This window comes from Etheostoma cragini, chromosome 16, assembly GCF_013103735.1.
Source record: "Etheostoma cragini isolate CJK2018 chromosome 16, CSU_Ecrag_1.0, whole genome shotgun sequence".
Classification (NCBI taxonomy): domain Eukaryota; kingdom Metazoa; phylum Chordata; class Actinopteri; order Perciformes; family Percidae; genus Etheostoma; species Etheostoma cragini.
The window spans coordinates 2,227,639-2,236,961 of NC_048422.1; the positions used below are offsets into that span (position 1 = coordinate 2,227,639).

At 41.6% G+C, this 9,323-nt stretch overlaps 1 long non-coding RNA gene across 1 annotated transcript in view; it reads left to right on the forward strand.

Moving 5' to 3' along the window:
- The first annotated feature begins 7,517 nt into the window (after nucleotides 1-7,517).
- LOC117959037 overlaps nucleotides 7,518-9,323 on the forward strand; it is a 3,637-nt gene continuing 1,831 nt past the window's right edge. Inside the window, exon 1 of the long non-coding RNA XR_004659864.1 lies at nucleotides 7,518-7,530. This is a non-coding gene — a long non-coding RNA (uncharacterized LOC117959037). The remainder of the gene's footprint in view (nucleotides 7,531-9,323) is intronic.

Below are 9,323 nucleotides of genomic sequence, written 5' to 3' on the forward strand. Positions count from 1 at the left end.
ATTCTCTGTAAACCCTAGAGATGGTTGTGCGTGAAAATCCCAGTAGATTAGCAGTTTCTGAAATACTCAGACCAGCCCATCTGGCACCAACAATCATGCCACGTTCAAAGTCACTCAAATCACCTTTATTCCCCATATTGATGCTCGGTTTGAACTGCAGGACATTCTCTTGACCATGTCTACATGCCTAAATGCACTGAGTTGCCGCCAGGTGATTGGCTGCTTAGAAATTAAGTGTTAACGAGCAGTTGGACAGGTGTACCTAATAAAGTGGCCGGTGAGTGTATATTCAGACAGTATGAGAAACGTAATGGTGTTTTTGAACATTGAATCATGTAAACATGTAAACATGTAAACACGAAAAAGCACAACACATCAGAGGTGTTGCTCATGGAGATAAACCCACAAAAACACTCTACAGTTCCCCTCATCTACAAAGCTCTTAAGCTGTAAATTGGTAAATTGAATAAAAATCTACTTAAATATGCAGTTTCGTTCACCCACAGCACTTTCCCAGCACCGACCGACAACAACAAGCTGGGGAAGAAAGGAAAACATTTATGCCGCTAAGGAGAGCAAATCTTTTCTCAGGAGGTGGAGACCAAAAACAGAGCTAAAAGTAGATTAACATTCATCAGGTAGACACAAACATGACTCCAGTAAGAGAATATTCTCTGTTGTAGGATGTAAAACAAGAAATCATTTGAAAGAAAGAAAGAAAGAAAAAAAGAAAATTAGGGAGAAAAGAACATCTGTTAAGCTGTTTGTCGGGCTGGTGGCCTGTGATCAATTCTCAGTGGCTAATACTGAATGAAATGTGAGCACATTATTACAAACAGGTTTTTTTTCTTCACTTCTTTCATTCTTTCATCAGTTCAGCACTGTATGACCTTAACTCATCTTCAGTAAAACAAAAAGCCATGCTGAGCTGTTAACTTCTTGTTGCTTCTCTTACATTATCAACATGTGAACGCCAGAACGAGTTACATAACATTCAAACATATCCTGGTTTAGTCTGAGAGTGCTAACCTTGAAACAGAGCAGGAATGCACAGTTATGGTCTCACACAGTACATCTGTCACATCTGGGTCAAAACTGAGCTAGAAAAGTCATTCTGATAGATAGAGGCTTTTCAACGATGAGCTGGAAAGAAGGGGGTGCAAGGGACATTTCCCCTGGTTTGACTGAGTTAGTGGAAAAACCGCATAGTTTGAAAATAGTAGCCTACACAACAGAAAAAAGACAAACATAACCAGTGCACAAAAACATACACTGATATGTCTTATGCCTGAATTCTTTGGCATAAACAAGGATTACAAGTTGTTACTATATGATTTAAATACAAATTATTTTAGCATTTAATGTAAAAAGGCAAGTTGTTTGAGCAAATCCAGCCTCTCTTTTAGTCAGCAGCAACATTCAAGTTTCAATCCAAATCTAACGCAATCTTTGAAAAAATGTACAGACCAGAATGTACCAAGTTGCCGCATCATGTATAATCAAACAAACTTGTGTGCAAGGTTGGACTGTGTGCACTGTTTTTTGGTTCGCTTCCTATATTTGGGTCGGATCACAGTGTAAAAAAGTGAATCCAACTCTATTGCAATTGGAAGAGAAGCAAGACCCATGTTTTCAGGCAGCACCAGAGCTTGGTTGGTCCTCACCAACGTTTGAATGAGCTATTAAACCACCATAAACGGACCAGATTATCCTAGAAAACGCTTCAGTGTTCGGTTAAAACAGACCGAGCAGCTCACCTTTTCACACCTAATTTTGCTGTGGTCCGAAATCGAAGATGAAACTTTGAGCCCTTTTTCCCTTTGTTCGGGTTCTTTTTCCACAAAGAAATGTCCAAGCAAACTAAAATGCATCACTACAAACCATGTCAGAACGTTCACCAAGGTTTTTTATCTTATTTGTCTGGGTAAATACAGAACGTTAATATAGAAAGATGCATGTTTCCGAGAGAAGCATTGCCAAACAATTCTCCAAGTAGCTGCCTACTATTATGCACAACTGGCCGTTTAGCTCAAACTTGCAGAGTACACCTCGTAGTTGGGTCGGATCAAGGTGAAGACCAGGTTCCGTTTGGGACTGGACTCAGGGCGATTTCACATCTGTAATTCACTTTGCTTTGGTCTGAATCAGTTGGTGAGTTTGTAAACTTGGAGTTATTTGCCCTTACACCTGGAAAAATCCAAGCGTATCATTTCAAATCACGCAAGAACATCCACTCCTCTTAGTAATCGGATGTTTCTGGGGGCGGGAGCAAGAAAGTAAATACAGGAACATGTCCTGTGTTCTGGACTACTGCATGTTTCTTGCATCTCCATGGTCAAACCAGCTCATTTCATTAAAATGACCTGACATCATTTCGCGAGAGACGTTACTACGTCTGGTTTGGTCACTGAGACTTTGCTTTGCTCTACCGCCGTCTGTCTCTTAAACATCAGCTGGTTTGACCACGGAGATACGAGTGACAGACGGCGAGAGGGATTTGAACCAGTGACCCTTTGGTTCCCAACCCAACTCCCTACGGACTGAGCTACTGCCACCCCAAGCATAGCTTCGGAGCGAGTAGCCACTCTAAAGTCATAGTGAGAGAAACAAAGTGCCCCCCCCCCCGTGTTTTTTTGACCATGGTGGGAAATCGGTGGGACATAAACTTTAAAAACACAAATGGCAATAAAAGACAGCAACCTATCTAGCTAGCTAACAGCCTAACGTTAAATGATAGGTTCAGTTAGCTAACGTTAGCTCGGTGTGCATCTACCCAATTATAGCAATTTGTGCCAGCATTAAAGCACTAAGCTCTACATTGATGTAGCACATTAACGGCGATAACAAATATACGGCACCCACTAAAGATGCTTTCATTTAAATGATTATTTCGCCGTCAGCGATGCCGTTGCAACTCAGTAAACCGCTCCCCCTAAGCTCCGCCATTTAATTTTTCGTAACGAACCGGGAAAGCCACATTAGTAGGAGAGTGGGTGATTCGGGAGAGCGAAGGATACACATTTGCATCCTTTGCTGTCTATGGGGAATTCTCTGCATGATGGACTCAGTCCTTGGAGGAATTCTGAGGATCCTCGACTTTGGAACGGTCCTTCAACGGACGTCAATGACGTAGTAACCTCCAAATTTTGCCTTCGGAGGATCCTTCCTTCTGTGCTTTCTGTGTCTGTTGTTGGTTGATTGTCTTTTGTCAATTGTCATCACTCCTTTCAGGTCCCTTCATGTGATTAAGCTGTATTTCCGTGTTCCTGGACTTCTGTGTTTTGGTATCTTTCCTCAGCATACGGGGTGTGTAAATTCTCAAAATCTCAGAAATCCTGACACATTTCTGTCAAAATAATGACAGTCTCATCAGCCTCAGCTAAACTTTGTTGCTGCTGTGTTGTGTTAGGATTCCTAAGGATTGCTAACACACTAATTAACTAAGATATGAGCATGGTAAGCAATATACCTGGTATCCATTCTGTAATTTACAGTGAGGGGACACAGGGGACTCTTTCAGAGTGCAGTTTTGTGACCCCACCACACTTTTTACAGCGTGTAAACTAACCTTATATTAAAAAACAAAAACAAAACAGAAACCACAAGCACTAAGACCACTCCCCCTCGATGTAAACAGCCAGCCAGCAGCTCAGCAGAAATGTTGCAATGTCCAAACCCTGCAAATCATATAAAACAGAGGATGTGCGAAAAATGGAGCCACGGTATTGAAGTCCCGCCCATAGACCTGCCCGCCCATTGCAAGTCAATCACAGCTGCCAATTAGAACGTTTCCCCTCGTTTTGCCATCAAACAACTAACTGAAACATTTCGGGAAAATACACACTTAAACATCAACGTAAGTACTACCTAAAATGAAAGAAACCATTTTTAGGAAAAGTATTTAACATGTACTTTAGTTTGTGCCATGGAATATCTAAAACTAACATGGAGGTTGTTGGATTTGTGACCTATATGGTAGGCAGCAATGGGGGGGGGGCAATCAAAAATGTTTTGGCTTCACTTTTGGGGAGATGTGATGTTGTCCATATTTATATACAGCACGATATTCTAACCCCGCCTCTCGACGTCACCAGCTTTTTTTTCTACAAAACTACAGACATGAATGAACACTGACAGATGGGAAGACAGAAAATGCAAGGAGTGAATTTAAAATGCGATAGTGGTGTTCGAGGAAATAGCAGGGCTAAGTCACTGGGAGGAATTAATCACACACACACACACACACACACACACACACACACACACACAGAGTGTTTTTTGCCAAACACCTGTGTAATCGTACAGCTGTGGAGAATGCTGGGAAAGGACCGGGGGAACTGAGCACCGCACAGCTAATACCCTTTGATTCCACCCGGATCACTGAGTGTGTGTGAGTGTGTGTGAGTATGAGCGCGTAAAAGTGTGAGTGCTCCTGGAGATTGGAGAAAGAGAGAGAGAGAGGGAGGGAGGGAGGAAGAGTGGGTGAGTGTTGGCTTAAGTTTGTTTTGTGTGTGTGTGTGTGTGTGTGTGTGTGTGTGTAATCTGTCCCCAGTATCAGCATTCTGGAACATTCCTTCCTCCTCCTCCTCCAGTTGAACTCATCAAGTGCCCCGTTCCTAAAAACAGTAAAACAATCCACCACGGAGGAAGAAGCTGCCATCACTTCCTTTTTCTTTAGCCCTAACCTCCCTATAATACCACAACATGTCAGCTATCTCAAATCAGACTTCACTCATACAGGATCAATCATTTCTTCATCCTGGGTAGTACCCAGGGTTAAAAACAAAACTAAAACATGAACTTGACCAGAAATCATAAAGCTTTTCTGAATTTGAGCAATACGCCTCTTTTTCTGTTTTCCCTGAGGTAAAGTTACAGTCTGGATTACTGTGCTCACTCACCAGTATATGATGGTTTATGTAATACAAATCATATAGAATGGTGTCACCTAACCAACGAATGAGTAGCTGTCGGTCCATATGATAGCAAGTCTACACTGTTTTTATTTGATCAACTGAACCAATCTACTGGTAAAAGACACTATACGTGGACGTTTTCCATATGGATGGGACGGAACGTGAGAGACAAAAAGCCTTGATGAAAGATGAACAATGAATACAAAAACTAAAAGAAAAAATACAGAATAGAGCCAGGCAGATAAAGGATTTTTGAGGGCGACACCGATATATAGTATATTAAAAAAGAAATCCAGAAACACGTAACAAAACAGATTTCTCTAAAATCCGTTATTTGTTGTTATTTATCAGCTCTCAACAATAATATGATAATAATGACTTTCATTGTCACGAAACGTCAAAATATATTAGAATACCGAATGTAATACTGATAAATAAAATGTATAAAAATACAAACTTAATTAAAACTTAAAGTCCTGTGAACAAAAACACAATAACAAAAAAAATAAGTGTGTTGCCAACAGGGATGTTGTAGAGCGCCCTCTGGTGGACAAACCTCATAAGGCGGTTGACCATCCATTTTTATTTTAATTTTTAAATTTTCATTTATCAGAATCATTTGTCATTATACATGGTTTCGATGAATGAATAGAATATCGGCAAGCCAATGTATCGGTCGGGCTCTAATGCAGAAATAAGACACGTTTCTTCCATGATATTTGAAATTAGACTCATGTAGGTCACACAGAGGTTTTAATAGTAGTACTAGCAGTAGTAGTAGCAGCTAAACTGTAGTAGCAGCGGCCCCACCTGCTCACTCAGGTACAAGTGATGATTATTAAGAGTCAAAGACCGGAGGAGGAACTGAGGTTCCTTTCAGTGGGAGAAGCTCAGCGGGTGTCAAATCTCACGCGTTTAAGTGTCTCTCTTGCCGAATTCTGGGCCGATATGGGTTTGAGAGTGTGAGGGTGGATGTTTCTAGTAGCCTGTTTGTGTGTGTGTGTGTGTGTATGTGTGTGCGTGAGAGAGAGAGAGAGAAATGCCTGTCCTGGGTGTTTTTTGGGGATAAGGAGGCGGGTGCCAAGCAGATGGTTTACACAGGTGTCCCGTATGTATGTACTGTAAGTGTGTGTGTGTGTGTGTAAGAGCGTGTAAAGAGAGAAAGAGGGCTTGGGAGAGGCAGCTGGGGTCAAGTTCAGGCCACTTCCTTCTGTTTATAAAGTAAAAGTTGTTCTCTCAGTTAAGTACAGTTGTATCCCTGGTGTTTATGTGCATGTTGAATTTCCCCATAAGTCTTACTCTTACTTACTTTAAACCCCCACAAAAAAGTTCTTACCCTAACATAGGTAAATGTTTCAGGTCTATCTAGTAATAATTGCATTGTATCCCACCCCTACCCAAAGTAATGATGATATAATTAACATCATAGGAAGAGAGCCATGTCAAGAAACCCAGGTAGATAAACTACTCCCATCCTAATTTCATGGGTTACTTCCAATGAAAGGTCGCCCGCTCTTGCCTCTCGCGTCCTTCCTATCTGCTGAATCCACACTCACACAGCCAGTCCTAAAAATGATCTTTAACGGAAATAAGGGCTGATTATTTTTACCTCCTTTTGATTTATTAAACACAAATGTAGGTTGCCGTGTTCGACTTCAACTTATGCTGACTGGACATGGACGACTCGCTGTAGCCATGTGGGAGCACATTTGAATATTGCTATTGTGCTTAAGAGCAATGTTGAGGGGTGTGTGCATGTGTGTGTGTGTGTTGAGAGGTTAGAAAGGAAGGCAGAGAAGCCGAGTCAGCAAACAGAAAGGGGAGAGAGAGAGAGAGAGAGGGTAAAGTTGAGAGATATTCTGGGAGGGAGAGGGGAAAGAGCGAGGGAAAGAATGACCTGGAGAGAGGGAAAAGTAAAAATTGGAAAAAGAAGAGAGGAGAGAGAGAGAGAGAGGAAGATGGGGAACCACGGATTTGTTGGTTTTCACCAAACTCAAATCAACACACAGATGAGGAGAGGCTGCTTCATTTTGCCAACACATGCAACGCTGAGGTCTGGTCTTTGTGGTGAGAATGTGTGTGTGTGTGTGTGTGTGTGTGTGTGTGTTCAGATGCTGTATAAAAGGAACACAACCACTACAGTTGCAACGCTTGCTCTCAAATGCTTCAGTTGGTACAAGGAGTGCGTTTGTTGGAGCCACACACACACACACACACACACACACACACACACACACACACCCCTTTGGGTGTACTCAGCGTTTTGAACTACAACCTTTACATCCTGCAAAAACAAACTGGTCAGCAGTGCTGGAAATCTTTGAAAATGTAAAGGCCCCGGACCGGCAAGGCGGTGCGCGACAGTTGGCCCAGTCGGCGGGGTGGGTCCCACCGGCTGAAAACGGTGGTGAGTGAAGAAGACTAAAACACGACTGCGCACACAGAAGGCTCTTCTCATTTTTTTGTTTCATTTGATCAATCTAAGGTACACCAGAAACAGGCCAAAAGAGACGTTTGAATGTTCCATCTATTATAATGGAATAACTGTTTTTGCATAGTATGGAAAATGTACGAGATACACATGACTACTTTTGTTGGTGTAGTTATTTTAACAGTAACATGTCTTAACAGATCTACATATCTACACAAAATTAATACCTAACCCAAAACTAATATCCTATACTGTAAAATTTAACCCTGGTGTGTCTTCACTGCCGGGCACCGTGACAAATTTACTTCATAATCCATTAACAAATATTGTCTTTTAATTGAGATAACATGTTTAGGGAATCCAATCAGTCTCTACTAGCACACAATTAAAAATGGAAGTGGGAGTCGTTTTTTGTCATAAGGTTTTTTGTTCATTCATGTTCAAATCCACTATGGAAAAAAACATAAGGTCATAGGTAGAACAATTTTCTGAATTGAGTCGGGAATACATGTTTGTCACAGGAAATAAGGTAAGGCCGTTGACTTTCAGGTAGAAAAAAAATTATAGAGACCTCCCTCTCTCTGCACCGCTAATCAATTAGCCCCAGCTAGCTAGCTGGATGCAAGAAGGAGCAAAAATCCAATCCAACTTTATTTGTTAAGCACTTTAAAAACACCAAAGTTGACCAAAGTGCTGGACAGAAAAACACAAAAAGAAACATAAAGAGTAAAAAAAATCTCTACAATAAAAACAACTGAACTAAATACTTTAACTACATGCGGTAAATGAAGTCGACATCTTGCTAGGTTTCAAAGGCCACAGATAAGAGGTCGGATTTAAGACGGGATTTAAAAAGCGAGAGAACAGAAGAAGGTGTGAGTTTGAGGTTCACATTGAACGCGACGACGAGTGGATGAATTTCAAAGGTCCCCTCGTACATAGTCGAGCCTAAATACGCGGAGCAACTGCTAATGGAGGAGAATCCGAAAGCTAGCCAGCTAGCAGTGCTAGCAGCGCTAGCAGCAGAGAGTAGAAGCCATCAGGCAAGTGCTATTAAAACTCCTGGACGGAGCCCACACACACACACAATAAGGGGCACACTCCGGACCTGATTGTCCCCAAGGGTCTGAACATTTCCAAGGTTGTGGTGCCTTGACGTTGCTCTCGGATCGTTCCTGTTTTTGCTTTAATGGCTCTATCTATGTGCACAAAAGTGTCCAAACAAAGAAAACGGTATATCAGTGAAATATTGATTCAGCTTTTCTACTGCCCCCTCTGGGGTCTTAGTCACTGAGCTTGTAGATAAATTCAACTGTAAAATTACAAATGTCATTGATGCCATTGCTTCCACTATGGTCAAAGCTGTCTCTGGTGAGAACAGATCTCCATGGAGAAATGTCCTACTGGTAAGAACAGATTTACATAACCTTATCGCCAGAGGACTATAATCCAGTACAAAAACTGACTAAGTGCATTCTTGAATTAAATGAAGAAAAAACTGAGGTGGTTGTTTTTCGAGAAAAAGAGGAATGGTTGAAAGTCAGCGCTCAGCTTCAAACGACGATCTTGGTGTAGTTATAGACTTTGACAAAAATGTTAACAGACACATTAAGACAATTACAAAGTCAGCCGATTATCACCTTAAGAATATATCAAGGGTTAAAGGACTTAAGTGTCAACAGGATTTGGAAAAACTGGTCCATGCTTTCATCTTCAGTAGACTTGACTACTTTAACGGGGTCTTTACAGGTCTCCCTAAAAACCAAAATCATACAGATGCAGCCGATTCAGAACGCTGCTGCTCCAGTCCTTACTAAGACCAAGAGACTGGATCATATCACTCCAGTCCTCACTAAGACTGAGGGACTGGATCATAGCACTCCAGTCCTCACTAAGAACAAGGGACTGGATCACATCACTCCAGTCCTCACTAAGACCAAGAGACTGGATCATATCACTCCAGTCCTCACTAAGAC